At 45.9% G+C, this 27668-nt stretch overlaps 1 protein-coding gene and 1 long non-coding RNA gene across 2 annotated transcripts in view; both read left to right on the top strand.

The window, feature by feature from the left end:
• LOC145822926 (putative laccase-9) overlaps positions 1-27668 on the top strand; it is a 60374-nt gene that overhangs the window by 13416 nt on the left and 19290 nt on the right. The window lies entirely within an intron of this gene.
• On the top strand, positions 1265-4072 carry LOC145822928 (uncharacterized). The gene is made up of 2 exons (XR_014364790.1): positions 1265-3303; positions 3510-4072. It is a non-coding gene; the product is annotated as an uncharacterized LOC145822928 (long non-coding RNA).

The raw sequence follows: 27668 nt of genomic DNA, 5'->3' as shown, positions 1-27668 counted from the left end.
GTGCTCTATACGCGTTTTCCAACGTCCCACGCAAGTTGTTTTCGCGAAATCTTTCAGTTTTAAGCACTTTGAACCGATTAAATTTTGATTTCGGGGGTTCTTTTCTCATTTTCGCCACTTGAGGTGAGTTTGTCTCAATATTTGGAAGATTTTCTCGGGAGTTGACTTTTGTTGACTTTTTCATTTCCCGAGAGTTGACTTTTGTTGACTTTTTCCAATTTTGGCTCATTTTTGCTCATTTTTGCCCTTTTTGTAGATTTTCCGAAATGGCTGGTCATTTCCCCCACGGTGGAGGTCCTTCGGACGCCGGAGGTGATCCCAATATCATGGCTCTGCCTCCGGGGGTTCGACCTTTCATACCCGAGAGGTACGACCCACCGGCACATATTCTTCCGCGGGCTGTTTTCTATCACTTCACCGATTTCGACGAGCAAGCACCCAGGGATCTCCTTCTGCGGGAGCCAGAGTATCACCTCTCCCATGAGGCACGAGAGGTATTTACTTCGTTCTTACCTTTTCTGTAACATATTATGAATTTCTCATGTATTCTGTTTGCATTCTGAACACACGGTTCAATCATTTGAATTCCTGAACACTCAGCCCATAAATTGATTGTGAACACACGGCACACACCGGTTGAGGGTTGAACACGCAGCCCACTCACTGATTTTCTGAACACACAGCCCAAATTGAAGGTGAACACGCAGCACACACTGATTGAGAGTTGAACACGTAGCCCAAAACACTGATTTTCTGAACACTCAGCCCAAATTGAAGGTAAACACGCAGCACACACTGATTGAGAGTTGAACACGCAGCCCAAAACACTGATTTTCTGAACACACAGCCCAAATTGAAGGTGAACACACAGCACACACTGATTAAGAGTTGAACACGCAGCCCAAACACTGATTTTCTGAACACACAGCCCAAAGCACTGATTTTCTGAACACACAGCCCAAATTGAAGGTGAACACGTAGCACACACTGATTGAGAGTTGAACACGCAGCCCAAAACACTGATTTTCTGAACACGCAGCCCAAATTGAAGGTGAACGCGCAGCACACACTGATTGAGAGTTGAACACGCAGTCCAAACACTGATTTTCTGAACACACTGCCCAAATTGAAGGTGAACACGCAGCACACACTGATTGGGAGTTGAACACGCAGCCTAAAGCACTGATTTTCTGAACACACAGCCCAAATTGAAGGTGGACACGCAGCACACACTGATTGAGAGTTGAACACGCAGCCCAAAACATTGATTTTCTGAACACACAGCCCAAATTGAAGGTGAACACGCAGCACACACTGATTGAGAGTTGAACATGCAGCCCAAACATTGATTTTCTGAACACACAACCCAAATTGAAGGTGCACACACAGCACACACCGATTCTGAACATGCGGCTCACTTACTTTACTTTGCACGCAGCCTATTCATTTTATTTGCACGCTGCTTATTCATTTTATGCTAAAACATGTATTCATTCTGAATACAGGTGACTTCTCGCACTGTGCGGGGATATGGTTCTACCGCGGTGAGAGACTGGTACGCTGAGCTCCCGGAGGTTGTTCGGGATTTGGTTGACTTGGCGGGGTTTGGGCCCTTCTGTACTGGGCTATCTCGTTGTCCTGCCATGAGGACGTTGATGGCCGCCTTGGTGGAGAGATGGTGGGACACCACCAACTCCTTTCATTTTTCTGCCACGGGGGACTTGACTATGACCCCGTTTGACTTTGCTGTACTGACTGGCCTTGACATGGAAGGTTGGCCCATCCCTTACGACAAGGACATGGGCCAGTGGAAGGCTGCTTGGATATATTTGCTGGGGGTTCGCCCGCCTGTTGATAGATCTTCGGGGAGAGTCCGATACACCTGGTTCTCTTCCCATTTCCGACGGGTGGAGATGGAGCCCGGGACTCCTGAAGAGGCAGCACAGTATGCCCGCGGCTTTCTGATGTTCCTCTTCGGGACCACTTTGTTTGCCGACAGGGGAACACTGTTGGGCTTTATCTGTTGAGTGCTTTGGTGGACCTGTCACAGGTCAGACGGTATGACTGGGGTGGCGCCGGCTTGGCTACCCTTTATTGCTACATGAGCGCGACCTCCCGCGGACGGGGGGACTTACTTGGCGGCTATTGCAGAGCCTGGGAGGTACTTTCTGCCCTCTTGATTTACATTTCTGCTCCTCATTACCTGCACATTGCACACACGGCGCACTTTATATTCTGTATCGTGCACTTTGCCCTCAACACTTCGTATTCTGCTTTGTTTTCCATAGTTGTCGGTCTATGTGTATTTCCCGACATTGGCCCCGGAGTTGGTGGTAGAGGGACCTCTCGTGACCCCGTACTCACTTGTATTTGAAGGCCAGCACCGGCCAAGACCTCGGGAGTCTCTCCTTTATCTGCACGGTGCGGTCGACGGAGGTATTTCAGAACTCTTAGTTCTTTCTGTTTTCATCTTTGATTTGTCCTGTACATTTTCGATTTCTGCTTGGTTTACGCATTTGTTATCCGTAGATTACATGGCAGCCATAGGCGCCTTTAGGTGAAGGTCTCCGATTCCAGTTTGCCGGAGGGTGGGGTGCCTCCCGGTACAGGATCCTGTTCGAAGGGCCAGTTGGTAGGGCCTGGTTTTGGGGGGACCGCTTCTTGCGTCAGGTCTGGGGGTACACTTCTCAGGACCCTCCCTCAGTACCCCTAGTCAATATGCGGATTGCTGATAGGCTCTCTTCCCGGGATGTCGTTAGTGCTATGCTGGGTACTGATGCTTTGCTACATCTTGAGGAGGGGGATTACGCTACTTACTGTCACATATACCTGATGCCTCAATTGACGGGAGTTCGTACTCCGACGATGAGACCTGCTGGCATGCCATCTTCGAGCCAGGCCCGGGCTCGGGCTGCAGACGCCCCTTCCACCAGCAGGGCTGGTACATCTAGAAGTGGGGATGGATTGGTTCCCCCGATTCCTCCGACTTATCTTCATCCTGGATGGCCGGACATGCCGACCGAGTTGATGGGGTGGCAATATGGGACTACCTCTCCGATTCTGATCCCGATAGAGCCTCCGATGCCCGGCCATCGATATGTCAGAGACCCTGACTCACCACCGATATGTTTTACGGCTTTGATTCATTACTCAGATACTTGGACGTTCATTCCTTTACTGATACCCTTGCCTTTGCATCTGTAGCCCCCTGTTGAGTACATGGATCAGGTACTCGAGATGGTAGCCTCACTTGAGGGGATGGTCCTGCGGAGGGAGGCGTAGTTGTCCATCATGGACTTCCAGGTACCCTTTAGTTTTCTGGCGTTTATCATACTTCTGATGATATGCTGATTTCTACTGCATTGATAGGCTACTTGTGTAGAGCACATCCGACACACACCTCACTTATACACTGTGTTTACATATACCTACTTCATGTAGTTTTCTTGTATCTGCATCTGATGTACATATTTGGACTGATGTATTTAAATTGAACTCTTTATTCTCAGATGCCCCCGGTATATGCTCAGCCGCAGGCCGGGCCACCTGGGCTTTCTCAGGGAGGTGGACCATCCAGGCCTTTTCGAGGAGCTGGGCCATCTGGGCCCTTTCGAGGAGCTGGGCCATCGAGGCCTTTTTGAGGAGCTGGAGGGGGGGTCGTCTCGTAGACGCAAAGCACACATTGTAGAGGAGGAGCCCGGTAAGGATGAGGAGGAGGAGGAGGCTGCAGATCGTCAGTCGGAGACATCTGCTGACAGAGAGGACGGCTCCGGTCTTGGTTCCGGGAGTGGAGGTGAGGCTGAGGGGGATCCCGAGGATGACGACTTCGATTCAGATGATGATGATGGCGATGGTGGCGGAGAGTCTATTCCTCAGAAGAGGGTGAAGAGGGCCTCTTATTCTTGCTCTTAAGAGCACAAATGCAGCTGTTTCCTATTTTATTTATCTTTTTGCTAGTAGTTGTAGCACATTGTACATTATCGGGCAGTTTTGTTCTTTGTAAAACTTGTGCCTTAGTCTGTAAAATGTTGTAACAAGCGAGGCATGATGGAATGAAACAGCTTTTGAAAAAGTGTTATTTTAAACTCTTAGCATCATATCGCATCATTTTGCACCAAAATGAGATTGAATGGAAATGTGCATTGTGCATTTTGCCCAGTCAGGTAGTGAACCGACGCAACAACTTAACTTTCTAAGATATAACAAAACCTTAGCAAGTTTACAACTTGATAAGCAAGACACAATAGTATTGACAACTCAATAAACAAGACTCAAACAAAAATTGCTTAAACAAAGAGTAATAACTCAAAAACACGAAACACGACAGCTCGACAAACAACTCGATAAGCAAAACGACAACTCGATAAACAAAGCAACAACTCGATAAACAAAACTTAACAAAACAAAGTGTACTTCGGACGATCTGGGCAACGGAACGCATCCAAAACAGAGAGAAATAGAGGCCTTCGACACACCCGCTACATGGAAATGCTTGAAACTTTCTCTTGGAGGGCTAAAGACACACATTGGAGCATGGCCAGCTACTTTTGGGAGCCGGCCGGCCAGATTTATTGCAAAGGGGAGGCCACCGGCCAGGTTTTGAAAAAAGAAATGGCCGGCCTGCCAGAAAAGGTGGCCGGCCGGCCACTCAGCTCAGCAACCGTCAAATTTTTGACACTTGTCCCCCAAATGGTGTATTTTCCTCTTTAAAAGCCTTAGCTCCGTGGTTTATTCAATTCATCTTAGTTTTGCACAAAAATGGAGGCGTTTCTCGTTGAAAATCTCACAGCTTGGATCGCTTCTCTAGATGGTTCGGAAAAGTTGAACTTCTAGGGTTTCGGCTTGAATGCACTGTTCGCGCTGAGTCGCACTCCGCTGCACCTTCCTTTCCTCCATGTCGCGGCGAGGTTTTGGAACCCGGTGACGCATGTCTTTAGCTTTGGCGGGCAAGAGGTATGTCCAACTTTTGAAGATTTTCAAGTTTTGATGGAATCTGAATGTCATGAAGAGATCTTGCCCCAGTTCTGCTTTGGCCACGCCCAAGCTTTAGGGCGGATATGTGGACTCACCGCACATGACGCTCGGTCTCTGATCTGTAATGGGGAACTGGATATCCTCGGTTTGATTCATCGCTTTTCTGACGCTGGTGACCGCAGTAACCATTATTGGCAAGGTTTCCGGCAACACACCCTTTGCTTGTGCCTGCTGTCTCACTTTCTGCTTTCCCCGGGCTTTGGCGGATTTAGCATTCGTCTGATTGAAGTTGCTCAAGGCTTGAAAGAAGGGAAAAGCTGCATCGCCATGACCCTGGCCGAGACACTGATGGGCTTGGATGCTATCTATCGCCGGGAGATGACTAGATTTGCTGGGAGTCCACTGCTGCTGCAGGTAATGTTTCCCACCCAATCTTACATATGTATTTGCTCACATCACTCGGCCCTCAGGCTCGGTTTTTCTCACAAAAATCCTTTTCTCACTTTTCTCTCACCGTATATCTCTCTATTCTTTATTCTCTCATTTTTCATCTCTTCCCAGGTATGGTTGATAGACAAATTACAGGTTGTGGACTCTTGTCCAGCCTACTCAGCTCAAGGCTATTTCTTTCGACAATGCCTAGTCGATGCCCCTGATGAAAGGTGGTGGTTTGACTGGATGTGCAATTTGTCTACAGGTCGCATTGCTTGGCGTTGTCCTTGGCTTAATCTCCCGGCAATGAGCTATAGCATGTCCCGGCTGATCGGGATCCAGTTGATCGGTCTGACCCACTGTGTGTTCTATTTTTCGTTCCGGTTCCTGCGCCAGTTCGGTCATGATCAGATTTGCCCACCAGAGAGGATTGAGTACCCGGCTGCTTTTCCGGTCTGAGGTGCACAGCTTGCCCGATATGCCACAGCATGGAGGACTAGAGAGCTCCTGGCCCCTGCTCCCACTTTCAGTTGCACGTTGTCTGACGAGTGTTTGGATTGGCTTAATAAGGAGGCACAGGTTGGGCCCAGCTTGGCATCAGAGGCTTCGACCAGCTCTGGGAGGGGGCGCAGGGATACTTGACTTGACTATGCCCCGGATTTATTGCTTTATTAGTACTTTCAAGTTTTCTTTATGAATGTAATAAAAAGCAACTTCGATTGTCTGCAAGAGTAGGAGAACTCTGTTTTGAAATCAATGAAATTGAAGGTTGTGGTACTGAAAATTTTCCGCTTTGGTCCAAAAATGGTCTTAGTTGTAAAGAGATTAATTTGAACAAAGTCAACTTTTATTAAAACTTTTCAAAACCATTTTCGATATGGATCAAAACTGGACACGCCTAAGATCTGTCACTGAGATGCACAACCCCAGATCCCTGCAACTAGAAAGTTGCCCCTAGTCTGAAGAGTACCGCGGCACTGCATGGCAACGGAAAGTTGCCCCTAGTCTGAATAGTACTGCACTGGAGATTCCAATGGATGCTGATATACAAAGATGACTGAGATGATCGAATGGACAAAGTTGGTCGGGGAAAAGTTTATGGCTGAACTTCAGGATGAAGTTGCGTACATATGCCGAAGATGGGAATCAAGCCTTACGTAGTTCAGGCTTAGGTTCACTCGAGTATTTTCACTCTCCTTTTACGCTCTAACTTTTGCCAAGGTCGCCCTTTGCAGGTTTTCAACCTTGCGAGCTCAGTTTTTATATTTTCTAATTTTTTTGTGCTCTAACTTTTGCCTAGGTCGCCCTTTCGGGTTTCCGGCCTAACGAGCCTCTCAGGGATAATATTTCTTCAACGTGTCCATGTTGATCGGTTGGGAAAATTCCAGGCCATCTAGGTCCATCAGAACCACAGCTCCACCTGACCAGATAGCTTTAATGATGTAGGGACCAGTCCAATTGGGTCTGAACTTGCCGCTTGGGTCGTGGATAGGAGCTTGGTTGTCCTTGAGCACCAAATCTCCTTCCTTTAGATTCCTAGACTTAACTTTCTTGTTGAAAGCCCGGGCAATTCTGCGCTGATAACCTTGAACATGGTACAGTGCTTTCAGTCTTCTCTCATCAAAGAGCATGAGTTCCTCAAACCTGCTATGCTGCCAATCTGCTTCGGCTATTTGACACTCAGCCAATACTCGTAATGACGGAACTTCAATCTCGATAGGTAGAACGGCCTCCATCCCATAAAGCAATGAATACGGAGTTGCTCCGGTAGAAGTTCTAATTGAAGTCCTGTAGCCCCACAGAGCAAATGGCAGCTTATCTGGCCAATCCCGGTAGGTTTCCACCATCTTTTGCAGTATGTGTTTGATATTCTTGTTGGCGGCCTCGACCGCTCTGTTGGTTTGCGGCGGGTATGTAGATGACTTATGGAAAGCCACGTTGTATTTCTTCAACAAGTCAATCACTTCCTTCTTGAAGTGGGAACCGTTATCCGAAATGACCTCGTTTGGGACCCCGTAGTGACAGATGATGTTGTTTCTGATAAATTTTGCAACGTGCGACGCCTTCAACACCGCATAAGACTGGGCCTCAACCCACTTTGTGAAATAATCTATCGCGACCAGGATGAACTCATGCCCATTCGACCCCTTCGGAGTGACAGCCCCGATCACATCGATTCCCCAAACTGAAAATGGCCATGGCGAAGTCATGTTGTACAGCTTTAACGGCAGGATGTTCATGCGATTTGCGTGGATCTGACATTTGTGGCATCGCCGAACAAAACCGATACAATCCTCCTCCATGGTGGACCAGTAGTAACCCTATCTGAGGATCTTTCGTGCTAGCATTACTCCGTTCATATACGCACCGCATTCTTCTCCATGGATGGCCTCCATCAGGCGCTTCGATTCCTCGGCTTCAACACACAGCTTATGCATTCCCAGATGACCTCTTTTATACAGCTTACCCCCACAGATGATGAACTGAACGGCCATTCTTCTGATCGCCCTTTTATCCTGGGCATTTACCCCTGGCAGGTATGCTTCCTTTTCCAAGAAATTCCAAATGTCATAATACCAGGGGTTTTCGTCCTGAACCTCATCTATAGCAGCGATCGACTCATAGGCAGGTGCAAATTTCTGGTCGATGACGACTGGACGCATTCGGATTCCAAACGGGATGTCTATCATGGAAGATAGAGTTGCTAAAGAATCTGCAAACCTGTTGTTCTCTCTTGGAAGATGAGCAAAGTTTAGCTTTTCAAACCGAGGAATTAACAAGTCCAAGGTCTGGTGGTACATCATCATCTTTTCTTCTTTGACTTTCCAGTCTCCTTTTGCTTGAGACACAACAAGGTTTGAATCCCCGATGACGTCCAAACGTCTTGCTCCCAGTTCCAGGGCCGCTTCTAGACCGGCAATGCATGCCTCATATTCTGCTTTGTTGTTCGAGACTTTGAACCGGAGTTTGAAGGCTAGAGGGATACGGGAATTGTCGGGTGCTATTAGCAACACTCCTATCCCATACCCGTACTGATTTGACGCTCCGTCAAAGTACATCGTCCAATACTCGTCGTCGATGTGCAAAATGGCTTCATCTGGAAATAAGTACTCAACTACTTCACCTCCTTCGACTGGATGATCGGCTAAGAACTCTGCCACTGCTCTTCCCTTGACTGACTTGCGTGTGTAGACGTCCCCGAACGCCCCGGGAGGAACGAGCTCCCGTTCTGTTCATTTGGGGTCACTACAGCTCAGGACTCTCAAATTGTCACGGTTCTAAGTTTGAACCAAAGAGTCCAAATCCGGCAAATCGTTTTGAGAAAACTGATTTTTGAAAGAAGTGCCAAACATGGACTGCTTTGCCAGATACAGAGTCGCCACCTAAATGTTTTTAATGGGAAATTTAGGAAACCCTGACTCGGTGCCAAAGGCCACGTGTCCGTCATCACCAAAATTGCCTCGGCTCGGGAACTTGGGTACGATTGGAGAAGGTCACTTCGTGAGCACCCCCGCTCGCCCGATCAAAGATCGGCCTCTACTAACCATGATATCTATTTTTGAAAACTTTGTATGTCCTTATTCCGGTTATTAGCCTAGGTTACTATGTGATGCACACAGCATATAAGTATAGACTGGGTCGCCCGAATTGGAACAAAACATTTCATGCTTGTTTATTTGAAAGATGGTTTGCTACTCGCAAGTAGGCTTAAAATGCAGATTTTGCCACCCTCAGGTGGGCTTAGGGAAGATGGTTTTGCCACTATCTAGTGGGCTTAAAACGAACAGTTGATGATTTATTCCAATCCAAGTAACCCAACCTTCACCCACAGGTACTCAGGCAGTTATATCACATAAGCATATAGCCTCATGGTAAGCATGCTACTTATGGTAGTCACTCACACGCATGCAAGGATGCTAAAGCATAAAAACTCACCGAGTACTCCAAGCCAAAACAGAAACTACATTAGAAATCATGCATGATCCTAAGTATACAGAAATGCCTAATGCAACACAGGCAAAAATGCAACTATAGCAGGCTCGGCTATTCTAAACATGGCATATGGAATGCTACAGCTAACATGTATTCAATTTGGAATTGAAAATACAATGCAGTTAGTATGATGCGCCGAGCCCGGTGCATGCAAAACAGATGAATGATGCAAACATGCTGTCATACTGTATGCTAAATTGAAATATGCCCTAATCTAACCATCGTAAGTAGGTAAATAAAAGGGAAGAAAGACGTGGGGTTGGAAGACATACATCACACTCACCCACACTTATTACAATTATGCCCTCGCACAGAGGGTCCGAATAAATAATACAATCCCAAATGAAAGAATAGTACAGTCCAAATATTACAGTCCAAGTAATGTAAAAATTCCTAATTAATTAACAAATTAACTAAGCAAATAAATAAACTGGCATGCAAGCCAGGGACTGCCTTGACTCCGCTCTGGATGATGAATGATGCATGCCCGGGTTGCCTTTGTGCGGAAATCCATGACGATACCCCAATTAGCCTCTGTTTGCACCTATTCTTGAAATGAGCACCAAGCCTCGGAAGACCGCTGATTCTTGATTTGCTGCAACAGAGAGCAGGAAAGGGGCATAGCAATGTATTTTCACAGATATATGCATGCCTCGATCCTCGTGCCACCAATCACGCATATCGATGCATGATGGCCGAGGAGTCGAATTGTGCAATTCAATATAGAATGAATGCGCATATAAACACAACAAGAACCTAACTCCATGATCGATAGTCCAGAGTGTCGGTGACTGGGAATTGAGACACGTTCCGTCACTCGGAGTACGAAACGCACCTCATTTCCTGTGCCCGGGCTAACTCCTATCCCGGACACGATGCAATATGCATGACATGCATGAAATGCAACTAAGATACAATCCTAACATACACAATGTTATGGAATTGCATACACAATGCAAAAAGGTAATACACAACCGAGCATACACAATGCTATGGATGAAATGGCATACGCAATGCAATAATGGGCTTACACCAACATGAGAGAGCCTCAGCCACACTCACATAGGAGGCCATCAGATGAAAATGAGACAACTCGAAGTGCGTGCACGCGTGCATGCAAACCGAGGACCGACCCTCAGGCACCGAAATGCCACTCTAATGAGACATGGCAAAGACATGGAAAATGATATGCAAACATGCAATTTTCAGTAGCAAAATGAGGGGCAAAACAGCCCCGAAACGAGGCGAAATGACACCCGATGCATGGAATTTCTCCCGAAATGCAAAACTAGGTACATGAAATGGCTTACAGCTATACAAAGCATGCATAATTGGTACATGGAATGAAAATACAGAAGCAAGGAAGCCCCAAAATAAGCATTTTTACAGTTTAAAGCATGGCCAAACAGTAAGCACAAGTGGGACTAAATTAGCATACAAAAGTGGCTCCGCAAGGGAGGCAATGAAGCAAGTGGTAGATGCAAAGCCCAAACGGAAAAAGACCCTTCTATAACGCTGAAAAGAGACCAAAAATATGACTACTTACAGTTTATGGAAACCCCAAAAACAATATACAAGTATGCTCAAAATGCTATGCAAGGTAGGGCCCAAAAGAGGTCAAAACACAAAGTATACAAAACATTCATCAAACAGATGAAGACCCTAAATGAAACATGACAAGGGGGTCAAAATAAGACTGTTTTCAGTTCTGTAAAATGACCAAAAACAGAAGCACAATGGGCTAATAAATCATGCAAAAATGGGGACCAAAGAGGGATATAATGACAAGTGTCACATGGAGGTCCCAAACAGTGATGAGCCCTTCTTCAATGTTGAAGAAGGACTCAAAATAATCCTATCTACAGTTTACATCATGCTCCAAAATAGATCACACATAGGCTAAAAATACTATGCAAGATAACGGTATATAAGAAGGATAATGAAGCAAGTGTAAGATAGGGACCTCAAATGCCAAAATTCCCTTAAAGAAACATGAAATAGAGCTCAAATAAAGGGTACTTTCAGTTAGGGCCGGAGCTCAAAACAGCAAGCATGCAAGGCTTATGTATTGAACAAAATATGAACCAAAAAGAGGGAAATGGGGCTTACCCTTGAAGACTTGACTTTGGTTGCTTCTTGGCTTGAGAAGTGGTGCCTCTTAGCTGCTGGAAAGCTCCCCAAGCTGTTGTAAATGGAAGTGGTGGAGTGGTGCTATGGTTTGATGAAGAAATGAGGTAGGGTTTTAGGATTTTTGAGCTTGGAGATGGAGATGGAGATGGAGAGGGATGTGCATGCAAGAGCTTGAGGGAAATTTTTTCCAACCCTTCTCTCAATGCTGGAGGACAGTAATATAGACCAAAGAGAGGGAGGGCATGGAGGGAAAGAGTGGGGGAAAAAAGGACCAACCTTCCCCCACAAGCTGTCCCCCGGATACAGATATTTTTGGGAGAAAACAGCTATACAGCTGTAAAGTACTCACCCTAAGGATTATGGCCGGCCAGTTTTTGAAGCTGCAGGTGGCCCGCCGGCCACCTCCCATGGCCGGCCGACCAAGGGTCAAAAGGGTCAAGGTGAATTAGTGGTCGGCCATCACAAATTGCTGTCCTCTCAGGTTCCCTCATCACAACCCTGTGGTTCAAAATTGCAAAATGTAAAACAAGAGAGAGAATAGGCCATTTTTAGGAGGGGTTCAAAAGGGTCAGGTGGAATTACTGGCCGGCCACCAACTTTTAGGGTCCTCCCATGTGTGTACATCACAAATATGTGGTTAAAAGTTCAAGAAAATGGCCCAAGGGTGTTCAACATTGGCTCGGAAGTGAGAAAAACGGGCGTCAGAGGGCGCCGGAGGATATATAACTGGTTGCTGAAATAATTGCTGGCCTCCCACCCTTCTACGGCCTTCCTGGGGATGAAACAGAGGTACCTGCCAAAAATGAATGGAAACCGATGCAAAACGAATGTTCGGGGGCCAGAACACGCAGTTCGGGGCCCCCAAAACTGCCCATCAAACACCGAAAGTGGTATTCGACCATGAAGTGGGTCTCTCAGACCTCAGTGTCCCTCAAAAGGGAGAAAATAAGATGTATGCCAAAAATGAGAGGAAATGGAGATGGTTAAGCGGTCCCGAACCGAGGCACACGGCCTGATGGCTCCGAGAACCGGGCTCCGAAATGGGCAAAATGGCCTATGACCACAAAACGTAGCCTACGGCCACTGAGAGATGATCTACGAGACCTATCCCTCCCTTCACGAAGAGAAAAACAGAGAAAACCGAGCCTGGTTCGCAAACCGAGGCAAAGCATGAAAGGGTCCGGAAGTCCGGAGGCAAGGCTCGCAGCCGAGACTCTGAAACTTCTGAACGAGCACAATATGCAACATCACCAAGCGCTCAATCGGTGACGTCTGAGTCTTAAGGTCGGTCAAAAATGGGGTGTCTACAGTTGCCCCTCTTTGACAGAACTCGGAAGTCATAAGTGACGGGAGTGAATGTCAAAGCCCAGAGACGACCCATTTTTGACAAGGCCAAAGACTTAGACAAACATACAAAATAGCGAAGAAATGTGCCCGCAGGCAGGGGCAAAATGCAACCGACAATGCAAGAAGCCGAAGGTATCTCATGACCAGGCAAATGCATCAAGCTGTAATGAAGCAAGTATTCGCAAATAGATGCAACAGTTTTAAGCGGGAAGGCAAATCAAACTACATTTCATGCAGTTATGGTGCAATCTTAGCAAGCATGTGTGATAGATACACAAAAGTGAAGAGAGTGTGCTGGATACACTATGTGAATAAAGTGTGATTGATATACTAAGTGAAACAAAGTATGATGGATATACAAAAAGTGAACGCAAAGTGTGATGGATGCACTAAGTGAACAGAGTGTGATTGATACACTAAATGAAGCAAGTATGATGGATACAAAAAGTGAACGCAAAGTGTGATGGATGCACTAAGTGAACAGAGTGTGATTGATACACTGAAGGTGAACACAAAGTGTGATAGATGCACTATGTGAACAGAGTGTGATTGATACACTAAAAGCGAACACAAAGTGTGATAGATGCACTATGTGAACAGAGTGTGATTGATACACTGAAGGTGAACACAAAGTGTGATAGATGCACTTAGTGAATAGAGTATGATAGATATACTGAAAATGAACACAAAGTGTGATAGATGCACAATGTGAGCAGAGTATGATTGATACACTAAATGAAGCAAAGTATGATGGATACAAAAAGTGAACACAAAGTGTGATGGATGCACTAAGTGAACAGAGTGTGATTGATACACTGAAGGTGAACACAAAGTGTGATAGATGCACTATGTGAACAGAGTGTGATTGATACACTAAAAGCGAACACAAAGTGTGATAGATGCACTATGTGAACAGAGTGTGATTGATACACTGAAGGTGAACACAAAGTGTGATAGATGCACTTAGTGAATAGAGTATGATAGATATACTGAAAATGAACAGAAAGTGTGATAGATGCACAATGTGAGCAGAGTATGATTGATACACTGAAGGTGAACACAAAGTGCGATAGATGCACTATGTGAACAGAGTGTGATTGATACACTAAAAGCGAACACAAAGTGTGATAGATGCACAATGTGAGCAGAGTATGATTGATATACTAAATGTGAACACAAAGTGTGATAGATGCACAATGTGAGCAGAGTATGATTGATATACTAAATGTGAACACAAAGTGTGATAGACGCACTATGTGAACAGAGTATGATTGATATACTAAATGAATGAAGTGTGATTGATACACTAAATGAGAATGTATGTGATAGATACACAAAAGTGAATGAAGAAAGTGTGATAGATACACAAAACGAGAATGTATGTGATAGATACACAAAATGAAAGAAGTGTGATTGATACACAAAACGAGAATGTATGTGATAGATACACAAAAGTGAATGAAGAAAGTGTGATAGATACACTAAAGAAATGATCTTAAACCGAACTTCTTTGAATGAACCGTACATACAATATCGTGCGTGAATGAGAAAGAAACTTGATAGGTACAATGCAATACAATGCATGATGTTTAATGAACGCAATAAACAAGCGTAGCGGTGCTTTAGAAAGTACCTCATGAGGTGAGTGGCGGTGAACCGCTCTTCTCTGATGGGGATCTTCCCTTGTGCTGTTCGAACACTTACCTTCAACTCACAGTACAAAGGCTCTGAAATACTGACAAGAATTCTTCATGTAGAACACTTTGGACGCTGCCTTTCTTCCTGATCATATTCACAACTTTCCCTATTCTCCAACGGGGTGACAGACTAGGTTGGTTCGGTATCCAGAATTGAGGTGCATACACGCTATCTCAACCTATGGGGCTTCCATACAGATTTCAAGCCGAGGACACACCTCTGGGTATTTAAACCAGACTTTAGTCCCAGAAATCCCGAACCTTTACGTTCTAGGCATCAGCCATTCGAACTCTAGTTTCCACCGTCGCAGTTGGTCTCCTAGGAACTCATTGCAAACACGGCCAAGATGTCCCTGGCATGAAACGGTCCTCAAGGAGAGCACTTCTGATTGCCATCTTGGCTTGAAGCAGACTTGATCTTGAGCTTGAGGTAGAGGCACACTCATACTTCGGATCATTGGCAAGACTTGAAGGGGTACACATGGAATGTAGTCTTGGAACTTACTGAAGTTGAAACAAGCTCAAATACTCGAAATTTTCCTCTTTTGCTTTTGCTTTGCAGTCCGGAACCATATATAGCTTCAGATAGGTCCTAGTTCTACTGTTCTCACATGACCTGGGTTGAATCCTGCGATTTTATGAAAGAACAAATTCTGTTTTGTACAAATGTGGAGAACGGCACAGCACTCGGAGCACAAAACGATTTTATTTTTGAAATTGAGAGATAAGTTTTTGACCAAGTATTGAGCCTACGACTGAACACAGCGCACTACGACTCAACAACGGAAATAAAAGGCACACAACCTAGACACATCGAGTAACACTCGAAACGACTCAAAACAAGAATTGAGATAAAACAAAAAGACACGACACTCAGACGTGCACAGGAAGCCTGTTTCACCAGGTAGTGTTTCCCACCCTTTCTCATTTGTGATTCTCACATCACTCGGTCTTCAAGCTCAGTTTTTCTCACAAAACCCTTTTCTCCTTTTTCTCTCATCGTACATCTCTCTATTCTTTATTCTCTCATTTTTATCCCTCCCCAGGGTGGTTGATGGATAAACAAAAAGTTATGAGCTCTTGCCCCTAACACTCAGCTAGATTCTCTTTCTTCTGCTCACAACAGTGAGTTTCTCCCGCAGAGGGGTTGCGCCACAACTGGGTGTGTAGCAAATCTGCAGCTAACATCGGTCGATGGTGCTCTGCTGGCGAGTTTGGACGTGATCAGATGTGTCCAGACAAGAGAGTGGAATATCTTGATCCATTTCAGTTTGTGCTTCGCACTTGGCTTGATACCTTGTTGCTTGGAGGGTGAGAGAGTTTTCAGCCATTTTGCTGTTAACTTCAGTTGTGCCCTATTCTGGCAAGTACAGTGCCCTTCTTGGCAAGTAAGTTGACAATGGGAAAGACTAGAAGCCTGACTCAACTGTGCTCCCTAGTTCATCATTTTGACCATTTTTGTTTTAGTTTTCTCCTAAAAAAATTTGACCAAAATGAGAGTTAGATTAACATGCTTGTTCAATTTTCTGATTTAAAATCATGCAAGTCAGGCCATGAGCACTGAAAATTTTCCTTTTTTGGGTCCAAAGAAATGGTCCAGTTTTTGGAAAAGATGGAACAATTTTCAAGAAAATTAGTCAACCTCAGTAAAAATTCTCAAAAACTATTTTTGCAAACGGCCGATGTTCAACAAGCGCGGAACTTACTCTTGAGACGTATAACCTCGGATCTGGATGAAAATTGCCCCCTTGCTCGAAGAGAGCTGCATGGCAACGGAAAGTTGTCCCTTGTCTGAAGGACACTGCATGGCAACGAAAAGTTGTCCCTTTGTTTGAAATGACACTGCGGCGTTTTGAATGGCAACGGAAAGTTGCCCCTTGTTTGGATAGCACCGCAGCGCATTGAATGGCAACGGAAAGTTGCCCCTTGTTTGAATGACACCGCGGTGCATTGAATGGCAACGGAAAGTTGCCCCTTGTCTGAATGCCACCGTAGTGTATTGTAGTCAGTCCTCAGAGCGATGATTGCAACCGAACTCTCAGATATAGAGAAGGCAAAGATTATCATAACCATTACATGGACATGATTGAGTTTGAAGTGTTTTACGGCTGGACTTCAGAATGAAGTTGCCTACGTATCCCAAAGATGGGAATCAAGCCTCACGTAGTTCGGGGTTAAGGTACACTCGGGTATTAACCTCTCCTTTTTAGACTCTAATTTTTGCCAAGGCGCCCGTTGCAGGTTTTCAACCTTGCGAGCTTTGTTTTTCTTTTCTTTTTTATTTCTTTTCTTCTCTTTTTTTTTTTTGCTTCTTTTTTTTGCTTTTTGTTTATAACTTTTCTTGCTCTAACTTTTGGCTGGGTCGCCCTTTCCGGGTTTTCGGCCCAGCGAGCCTCTCAAAGGGTAAAAGTGTAACGAGTCCATGCCAAATGGTTTTGAGATCCTAAAATTATCTGAATCCAGGAGAATGGCTGTTGTTCTAGCTTCGCAAGCTTCTTTTGATGACATATGATCTTCTTGATCTGACTTTCTTGCCTCTTGTTCGAGGGCTGCTTTAAATCTGGCCACGCAGGCCTCACATCATAGTTGATCGTTGAACCTTCTGAATTCAAGTTCAAGGTTTGGAAGCGAAGGGGTTGAGTCTCGAGGCTGAGAGCGATCCTAGGCTGCACAATCTCAGGAGTGATTCCACACAGGTCTTCGCAAGGCCGCGCAAAAAAATTTGTTTTTTTGAAATTTTTTTAAGAAAGCGACAAATCGCTCGCGCTGAAGGTAGTGTGAAACCAGTCTGGATCAAGCTAGGGTCCTTCTCAGTACTCACGCTAACAAGCATGATTTCATTCATTAAGGGCTTAGCACGCCTCTCTTTCTCTCAATTTGATCAAAGTTTTGCAAATCCCGAGGAATTCATCCCTCTTTGTTTTCACCGCAGTGCTCAAAAAGTTTTGAAAAACTTAGGTCGATACAATGATTTCAAGGCACAGAAAAGACAGAGTTCTTTAGTCAAATACTGCGTCTCATTCAGAACTTCCGGCATAACTGGCACAAGGCAGAAGCAAATGCGAGAGCATGAAGATCACTGCTGTTTTATTCAAATATGTTGGCACAACTGGTTCCCTGGCAGAAACAGACTCAAAACAAAACAAAAAGACAAACACAAAACAAAATGGTGATGCCCGAGGTAACACCCCCCGGAATCACCCGATTCCTATACAACAGGACTGACTCGATACAACAAGACAGACCCAAAACAAAAAGAGACTGACTCAAAATAAAAGACAGACTCAAAACAAAACAACAAGACTGACCCAATGCCCAAGTCAGAAAGTACAAATACTATCATTCACAAATGCTCGAAATAGCGCGTGCCATACGCCACATCAGGAGTAAACTGAGCGCCGTCCGCAGGTGGTTCACCCCTTGATCACATCACATTATCCCCCACAAGTGCACTAATCAAGCGCCGATGGACTTTGCAGGACCCGGTGCGGCAATGACCCCGTTGTCAAACAGATCTTGTACATCATGGCGCAGACGAAAGCAACTGTCGGTGTCATGACCGGTTTGTTGATGGTAGGTGCAGTATTTAGTCTGATCATGCTTTGCAGGGATAGGACCGGGTAGGGGTCGTTGTTCCAATGGTTTCAAATGTCTTTTCTGGATTAAGACCTCTAGGGCCTTTGACAAAGGCATATGAAGTGGGGTGAAAACCCTCTTGACTCGAGGTGGGTACTTGGTTCCTTGTGGGCTACTTCCGGATGCACCGGTGAATGGGGTAGCTGTTTTTGATACGGTGGTAGTAACCATGCCCACATCAGAAGATCTTGCAGCTGCATCACCACTAGTGGTCGCATTCGAACTGCGGGAAAACGCCCTCCTGGGCTGCTCCTTCTCCTGGTCAAAAAGGCCCTGCTTCATAGCGTCCTCGATCTGTACTCCCATCTCATGCAAATCTGAAAAGGTAGGGAAGGGGAGCACAATCATTTTCTACATTAGCTTGGGCTGGAGATTGCGCACAATCATCCGAATTTGATCTTTGTCAGTGGGCCTAAGGGTCATCATTGAAGCCTTGGCCCTCCAGCGGGCTACGAATTCTGAGAAGCTCTCCTTCGGCTCCTACCTCATCGTCTCAAGATCACGGGTCGTAATCTCGATTTGGGTATTGTATGAATATTGTGCGACGAAGGCCTCGGCCATCTCCTCCCAGCTTCGTTTCACTGAATCCTCCAATTTGGCATACCAGGTGACCGCAATACCCGACAGGGTCCTGCCAAAAAGGGAGAGCTTCTGTAATCTTGTCAAGCCCATCGGGCGCAAAACATCTGAAAACAAGCTCAGGTGGACCATGGGATCTCCTGACCCATCAAAACGGTCGATGTGAGGCATTTTGAACCTATCCGGCAGAGTTACAGCTGCGTCGGTGTACCCGTCCTCAATGCCCGGGATGGACTTTACCCCCTGGGATTTCTTGAACAGCTTTTAAAGCTTGCTCAACTTCAACGCTGTGGGGTCGACCTCGAACTCGAAGGGAGAGTTCGGTAGATTGGTAGGTGTTTTGGATAGTTGAGGTAAAATTGGGGGCGGAGCCGGCCCGCCTGGAATGTCCGTATCATCCTGGACGTTTGGCGTCTCCCCAGGTGTTGGAGCTCCTGCTGGGGGAGGAACTTGTTGTGAAGCGAACGCGCCGCTTTGCTGTTGCAGCTTGATGATGAGCTCGGCCTGCTGTGCCATGATCGCAGCCTGCTGTTTGGCAAATTCCTCCTGACGGGCAGTATCCTGCTGCATGAGTTTCATACTTTCTTGCATTTGGCGCATCATTGCCTCCATCCCTGATGTATTCTGCTGATCCATCTAACTGATTGGTATTTATCCCTGTAGTAGAAACTGAGACCTCAGCCTGACTGTTCACTGGTGGGGTGGATAAGGGCCACTGACCTGGTAACTGCTGAACCGGTGATTTGTGCCCAACTAGCCCTTTTTATCCTACCTCTGGCAAAGGAACACTGATTGCCCTTGAACTGAATCTCTGACCTGACAAAGTCTATCAGCACAAGTTCAATGAACCTCGGGGGATATCGAAGCCTTCTGAAGCTATGGTTCCCAGACTATCCTAGCAAAAGAGAAAATAGACAGTATCTCAGCCTGATTCTATCTGAACAGATACGAGCATAGTTGAATGAGTGCGCCCTCTACTGAATTCTGCCCCAAAATTCAGCCTCAGAATCTGAGTCTGATACCCACAGGTAACTGATTCTCAAATACTGACCGATGCCCGCAGGCCTGATACCCATAATACTAAACTGACGCCCGCAGGCCTGATGCCCAAACCCTGTAAACTGATACATGCATTCGTATGGAGACGCACCCCAAAAAGCACATAACAAGTAAGTGAGAGCCAAAACACCCCTATGTTGGGGTAGGGTTTCCCTGTCCTATTTTGTCAGGAGCTAGGGTTTCACTACGCGCGCAGCGATTTTCAAACAACCTATAAACGGGTAAGCAACCTGTCCTAGTTTGGAATGGTCACTATGGATCCGAATATGCACTAGGTCGAATGGTCAAAAAGGGTGCCCCGGTAAAACCGGGGTTTGTGTTCCCATACTGGCAGAGCCCACAACCGGTCAGCCTTATGGTCATGCCTTGACAAGACAAGCCTCCGGCAAACCGTTCAGGAATAGCAGATGACAAACACGGTGTCCTAGGCGCACCAATGCAAATGCAATGCAAAGAAACACACAAGTGTAGTCAAAAACAGATATCACGAGTTCGAGTCAAGTTCTCTAAATCCCCAGCGGAGTCGCCAGAAACTGTAGACGTCCCCAAACGCCCCGGGAGGAACGAGCTCCCGTTCTGTTCATTTGGGGTCACTACAGCTCAGGACTCTCAAATTGTCACGGTTATAAGTCTGAACCAAAGAGTCCAAATCCGGCAAATCGTTTTGAGAAAACTGATTTTTGAAAGAAGTGCCAAACATGGACTGCTTTGCCAGATACAGAGTCGTCACCTAAATGTTTTTTAATGGGAAATTTAGGAAACCCTGACTCGGTGCCAAAGGCTACGTGTCCGTCATCACCAAAGTTGCCTCGGCTCGGGAACTTGGGTACGATTGGGGAAGGTCACTTCGTGAGCACCCCCGCTCGCCCGATCAAAGATCGGCCTCTACTAACCATGATATCTATTTTTGAAAACTTTGTATGTCCTTATTCCGGTTATTAGCCTAGGTTACTATGTGATGCACACAGCATATAAGTATAGACTGGGTCGCCCGAATTGGAACAAAACATTTCATACTTGTTTATTTGAAAGATGGTTTGCTACTCGCAAGTAGACTTAAAATGCAGATTTTGCCACCCTCAGGTGGGCTTAGGGAAGATGGTTTTGCCACTATCTAGTGGGATTAAAACGAACAGTTGATGATTTATTCCAATCCAAGTAACCAAACCTTCACCCACAGGCACTCAGGCAGTTATATCACATAAGCATATAGCCTCATGGTAAGCACGCTATTCATGGCAGTCACTCACACGCATGCAAGGATGCTAAAGCATAAAAACTCACCGAGTACTCCAAGCCAAAACAGAAACTACATTAGAAATCATGCATGATCCTAAGTATACAGAAATGCCTAATGCAACACATGCAAAAATGCAACTATAGTAGGCTCGGCTATTCTAAACATGGCATATGGAATGCTACAGCTAACATGTATTCAATTTGGAATTGGAAATACAATGCAGTTAGTATGATGCGCCGAGCCCGGTGCATGCAAAACAGATGAATGATGCAAACATGCTGTCATAGTGTATGCTAAATTGAAATATGCCCTAATCTAACCATCGTAAGCAGGTAAATAAAAGGGAAGAAAGACGTGGGGTTGGAAGACATACATCACACTCACCCACACTTATTACAATTATGCCCTCACACAGAGAGTCCGAATAAATAATACAGTCCCAAATGAAAGAATAGTACAATCCAAATATTACAGTCCAAATAATGTACAAATTCCTAATTAATTAACAAATTAACTAAGAAAATAAATAAACTGGCATGCAAGCCAGGGACTGCCTTGACTCCGCTCCGGATGAAGAATGATGCATGCCCGGGTTGCCTTTGTGCAGAAATCCATGACGATGCCCCAATTAGCCTCTGTTTGCACCTATTCTTGAAATGCGCACCAAGCCTCGGAAGACCGCTGATTCTTGATTTGCTGCAACAGAGAGCAGGAAAGGGGCATAGCAATGTATTTTCACAGATATATGCATGCCTTGATCCTCGTGCCACCAATCACGTATATCGATGCATGATGGCCGAGGGGTCGAATTGTGCAATTCAATATAGAATGAATGCGCATATAAACACAACAAGAACCTAACTCCATCATGGATAGTCCGGAGTGTCGGTGACTGGGAATTGAGACACGTTCCGTCACTCGGAGTACGAAACGCACCTCGTTTCCCGTGCCCGGGCTAACTCCTATCCCGGACACGATGCAATATGCATGACATGCATAAAATGCAACTAAGATACAATCCTAACATACACAATGTTATGGAATGGCATACACAATACAATAAGGTAATGCACAACCGAGCATACACAATGCTATGGATGAAATGGCATACGCAATGCGATAAGGTAATACACAACCGAGCATACACAATGCTATGGATGAAATGGCATACGCAATGCAATAATGGGCTTACAGCAACATGAGAGAGCCTCAGCCACACTCACATAGGAGGCCATCAGATGAAAATGAGACAACTCAAAGTGCGTGCACGCGTGCACGCAAACCGAGGACCGACCCTCAGGCACCGAAATGCCACTCTAATGAGACATGGCAAAGACATGGAAAATGATATGCAAACATGCAATTTTCAGTAGCAAAATGAGGGGCAAAACAGCCTCGAAACGAGGCGAAATGACACCCGATGCATGGAATTTCTCCCGAAATGCAAAACTAGGTACATGAAATGGCTTACAGCTATACAAAGCATGCATAATTGGTACATGGAATGAAAATACAGAAGCAAGGAAGCCCCAAAATAAGCATTTTTACAGTTTAAAGCATGGCCAAACAGTAAGCACAAGTGGGACTAAATTAGCATACAAAAGTGGCTCCGCAAGGGAGGCAATGAAGCAAGTGGTAGATGCAAAGCCCAAACAGAAAAAGACCCTTCTATAATGCTGAAAAGAGACCAAAAATATGACTACTTACAGTTTATGGAAACCCCAAAAACAATATACAAGTATGCTCAAAATGCTATGCAAGGTTGGGCCCAAAAGAGGTCAAAACACAAAGTATACAAAACATTCATCAAACAGCTAAAGACCCTTAATGAAACATGACAAGAGGGTCAAAATAAGACTGTTTTAAGTTCTGTAAAATGACCAAAAACAGAAGCACAATGGGCTAATAAATCATGCAAAAATGGGGACCAAAGAGGGATATAATGACAAGTGTCACATGGAGGTCCCAAACAGTGATGAGCCCTTCTTCAATGTTGAAGAAGGACTCAAAATAAGCCTATCTACAGTTTACATCATGCTCCAAAACAGATCACACATAGGCTAAAAATACTATGCAAGATAACGGTATATAAGAAGGATAATGAAGCAAGTGTAAGATAGGGACCTCAAATGCTAAAATTCCCTTAATGAAACATGAAATAGAGCTCAAAAAAGGGTACTTTCAGTTAGGGCCGGAGCTCAAAACAGCAAGCATGCAAGGCTTATGTATTGAACAAAATATGAACCAAAAAGAGGGAAATGGGGCTTACCCTTGAAGACTTGACTTTGGTTGCTTCTTGGCTTGAGAAGTGGTGCCTCTTAGTTGCTGGAAAGCTCCCTAAGCTGTTGGAAATGGAAGTGGTGGAGTGGTGCTATGGTTTGATGAAGAAATGAGGTAGGGTTTTAGGATTTTTGAGCTTGGAGATGGAGATGGAGAGGGGTGTGCATGCAAGAGCTCGAGGGAAATTTTTTCCAACCCTTCTCTCAATGCTGGAGGACAGTAATATGGACCAAAGAGAGGGAGGGCATGGAGGGAAAGAGTGGGGGAAAAAAGGACCAACCTTCCCCCACAAGCTGTCCCCCGGATACAGATATTTTTGGGGGAAAACAGCTATACAGCTGTAAAGTACTCACCCTAAGGAATATAGCCGGCCAGTTTTTGAAGCTGCAGGTGGCCGGCCGGCCACCTCCCATGGCCGGCCGGCCAAGGGTCAAAAGGGTCAAGGTGAATTAGTGGCCGGCCACCACAAATTGCCGTCCTCTCACGTTCCCTCATCATAACCCTGTGGTTCCAAATTACAAAATGTAAAACATGAGAGAGAATAGGCCATTTTTAGGAGGGGTTCAAAAGGGTCAGGTGGAATTATTGGTCGGCCACCAACTTTTAAGGTCCTCCCATGTGTGTACATCACAAATATGTGGTTAAAAGTTCAAGAAAATGGCCCAAGGGTGTTCAACATTGGCTCGGAAGTGAAAAAAACGGGCGTCGGAGGGCGCCGGAGGATATATAACTGGTTGCTGAAATAATTGCTGGCCTCCCACCCTTCTACGGCCTTCCTGGGGATGAAACAGAGGTACCTGCCAAAAATGAGCGGAAACCGATGCAAAACGAATGTTCGGGGGCCAGAACACGCCGTTCAGGGCCCCGAAAACTGCCCGTTAAACACCGAAAGTGGTATTCGACCACGAAATGGGTCTCTCAGACTTCAGTGTCCCTCAAAAGGGAGAAAATAAGATGTATGCCAAAAATGAGAGCAAATGGAGATGGTTAAGCGGTCCCGAATCGAGGCACACGGCTTGATGGCTCCGAAAACCGAGAACCGGGCTCCGAAATGGGCAAAATGGCCTACGACCACAAAACGTAGCCTACGGCCACTGAGAGATGATCTACGAGACCTCTCCCTCCCTTCGTGAAGAGAAAACAGAGAAAATCGAGCCTGGTTCGCAAACCGAGGCAAAGCATGAAAGGGTCCGAAAGTCCGGAGGCAAGGCTCGCAGCCGAGACTCTGAAACTTCTGAACGAGCACAATATGCAACATCACCAAGCGCTCAATCGGTGATGTCTGAGTCTTAAGGTCGGTCAAAAATGGGGTGTCTACAGTGTGTCACATATTTCAAGTCGAATTCGGAGAGCAACAACAACCAACGAGCTAGCCTATCCGTAAGTGCTGTTTCTCGAAAAGATATTTGATGGGATCGAGTCGTGAAACCAACATTACGGAGTGAGCTAACAAGTAATGCCGCAGCTTCCTGGTAGCCCATACCAAAGCTAAGCAAGCCTTTTCCAGCGGAGTGTAGCGGGTCTCGAAATCCAACATCTTCTTGCTCAGATAGTAGATGGCCCTCTCCACCTTATCCTCTGATTCTTGTGCGAGCATGCAACCCATTATAGTCTCAGTCACTGAAAGGTACAATATCAACGGTTTCCCTGGCTTTGGTGGCGACAACACGGGCGGGTTTTGTAAATATTTCTTGATTTTTTCAAAAGCAGCTTGGCATCGGCCGTCCCATTGGAATTTCTTGCCTTTCTTCAGGAGACCAAAAAGTGGTTCACAAGTCAAGGTTAATTTCGAGATAAACCGTCTTATGAATTGCACTTTACCTAGAAAGCCTCGCACCTCCTTTTCAGTCCTTGGTGGTGGCATTTCTAAGATGGCTTTGATCTTTGAAGGGTCGACCTCGATGCCCCTTTGTGTAATCAGAAATCCCAGCATTTTTCCCGCTGTAACACCGAACGTACACTTCTGAGGATTTAGCCGCAACCGAAATTCTCTGATCCTTTGAAAGAACTTTCGTAAGGCGGTGTAGTGGCCCTCTCTTTCTTTAGACTTGACAATCATGTCGTCCACGTACACCTCAACCTCTTTGTGGATCATATCATGCAATATTGTAGTCGTGGCCCGTTGATATGTAGCTCCAACATTCTTCAACCCAAACGGCATTACTCTGTAGCAGTATGTCCCCCACGGGGTGGTGAATGCAGTCTTTTCCCAGTCTTCAGGTGCCATTACTATCTGATTGTACCCTGAGAAGCCATCCATGAATGAGAGCAAAGCATGCCCTGCTGTGAAATCCACCAACTCATCAATATGCGGCAAGGGAAAGTCATCCTTCGGACTAGCTCTGTTTAAATCCCTAAAATCCACGCACACCCGGATCCTGCCATCCTTTTCGGCACTGGAACGATGTTGGCCAACCAAGTCGGGTATTCGGACACTAGCATAAAGCCTGCATCGATTTGCTTGGTGACCTCTTCTTTAATCTTGAGAGCCCAGTCCGGGCGGATCCTTCTGAGTTTCTGTTTGACAGGTCGAGCCTCGGGGTCAAGGGGGATCCGGTGCTGTACAATCTCAGGATCGATCCCAGGCATGTCTTCGTAGGACCACGCGAAAACATCTTTGAAATCTTTTAATAAGGCGACTAAGCACTCGCGTTCCTCCGAAGACAACGTGGACCCGATCTGGACCAGCCGCGGGCCCTCCTCAGTACCAATATTCACGGTAATGGTTTCATCCGTTAAGGGTTTGACAAATCTCTCCTGCTCCTGCTCAATTAAACGTTGCAAAACCGAAGGAATTTCTTCCTCATCGTTTTCATCAAAATTTTGAAAGTCTGAGTTTATGCAAAAATTAAGGGCACAGGAAAGTACTCAGAAACCACAGTTACTTGATTCTCATTAAGCACATCCAAATCGTCTGAATTCTCGGTTACAATAGACTCAAACGAGAAAGAAAAAGATGACCTGGACATAACTGTGGCATCCGGGTTATCATCCACAGGATTACCAGACTCAGACTCAGTTGAGCTAGAACCTGATTCCGACTCACAATATTCGGTGGAATCAGATTCCGGCTCACAACCTGACCTGGCGCTGCTGGACAAAAATCCCTCCTCGTACTGCCAAGTGAGAGAGGGTGCGATAGATGCATCCAAAATAGTCGCTGGAAGGCCCGCAGCCGTTTCATCCCCAATCACGCATACCGAAAAGTTATCCCCCAAGCACTTCTGGTCGATCGGAGGATCTGAAAGTAGACACGCCAGCGCTACCCCCATTTCACGTTCGGTGTCCTCAGACTGCACTTTCTCACACTGCTCAACCTCAGCTGATGGGTTTGTCTGCTCTTCGGCAACGTCATCCCCGGATAGTTGCAAGTCGAAGAAGATCTCGAAACCAGGCACGCGCTTCCTCTCCGCGTTCAGCCATGGCTCTGGAAAGCCACAAAATGGAAAGTCCTCCCCCTCCCGGACGAAGCGTCCGTTTAGGGTACCCTGAATGGGCCTATGCATTAATTCGAAAGGCTTCCTAGCCTTCTTTGCTCTGGCTCTCCCAGCCATCTCTTTACCCTTCCTCACCCAGTCCTCTTTGGTAGGCAGATAACCCAAGCCAAAGGTATGAGGGTTGTGTGGCACTTCGACCAATGCTGCGACGCCCTTCCGACCACTCCTTCCTAATCCCATCCCGGGGATGTGTTGTAACTTGTTCATGAGGTAGACGGATTGAGCACTAACGTATGCTCCCTCATTAACGGCCATGATATTTGGCACAACCCGGGCCTCAGCCAAAGTAAATCCTGATAAGAACACATCCTCCATGCCGTGCTCGATTTCCAAGACTGGTGTAGACACTTCTGGCGGTGGATAGATTGATGAATTCCGAAAAACAATAGCTACCCCTTTCCCGTGAGGGTACTTTAACATCTGATGCAAAGTGGAAGAGATTGCCTTGACCTGGTGCAACCATGGTTGCCCCAAAAGTAGGTTAAAGGTTGCGGGAACGTCCAAGACATGGAATTCAATGTCGTGTTGTCCTGGGCCAACCTGAGTCTGAATTTTGACAGTCCCCATCACCTCCCTGCTAGTGTTATCATAGGCTCTGATCACTTGAGTAGTCGGCACGAAGTCCGCGGGCTTCAACCCGATCGCATATGCCGTCCTTGACGGGCATACATTAATGGCGGATCCCGTGTCGATAAGAACCACTAGCACCCACTTATCTCTACATTCCACGGAAACGTAGAGGGGTTTGTTGTGATTTGTGCCCTCAAGTGGTAGTTCTTTGTCTGAAAAAGTTAATGTCGGGGA

This window comes from Camellia sinensis, chromosome 3 (genome assembly GCF_055761805.1).
Source record: "Camellia sinensis isolate YWXY chromosome 3, ASM5576180v1, whole genome shotgun sequence".
NCBI lineage: Eukaryota > Viridiplantae > Streptophyta > Magnoliopsida > Ericales > Theaceae > Camellia > Camellia sinensis.
Note: the sequence above shows the minus strand (reverse complement) of the source record. Positions and strands in the feature narration are given on the sequence as shown.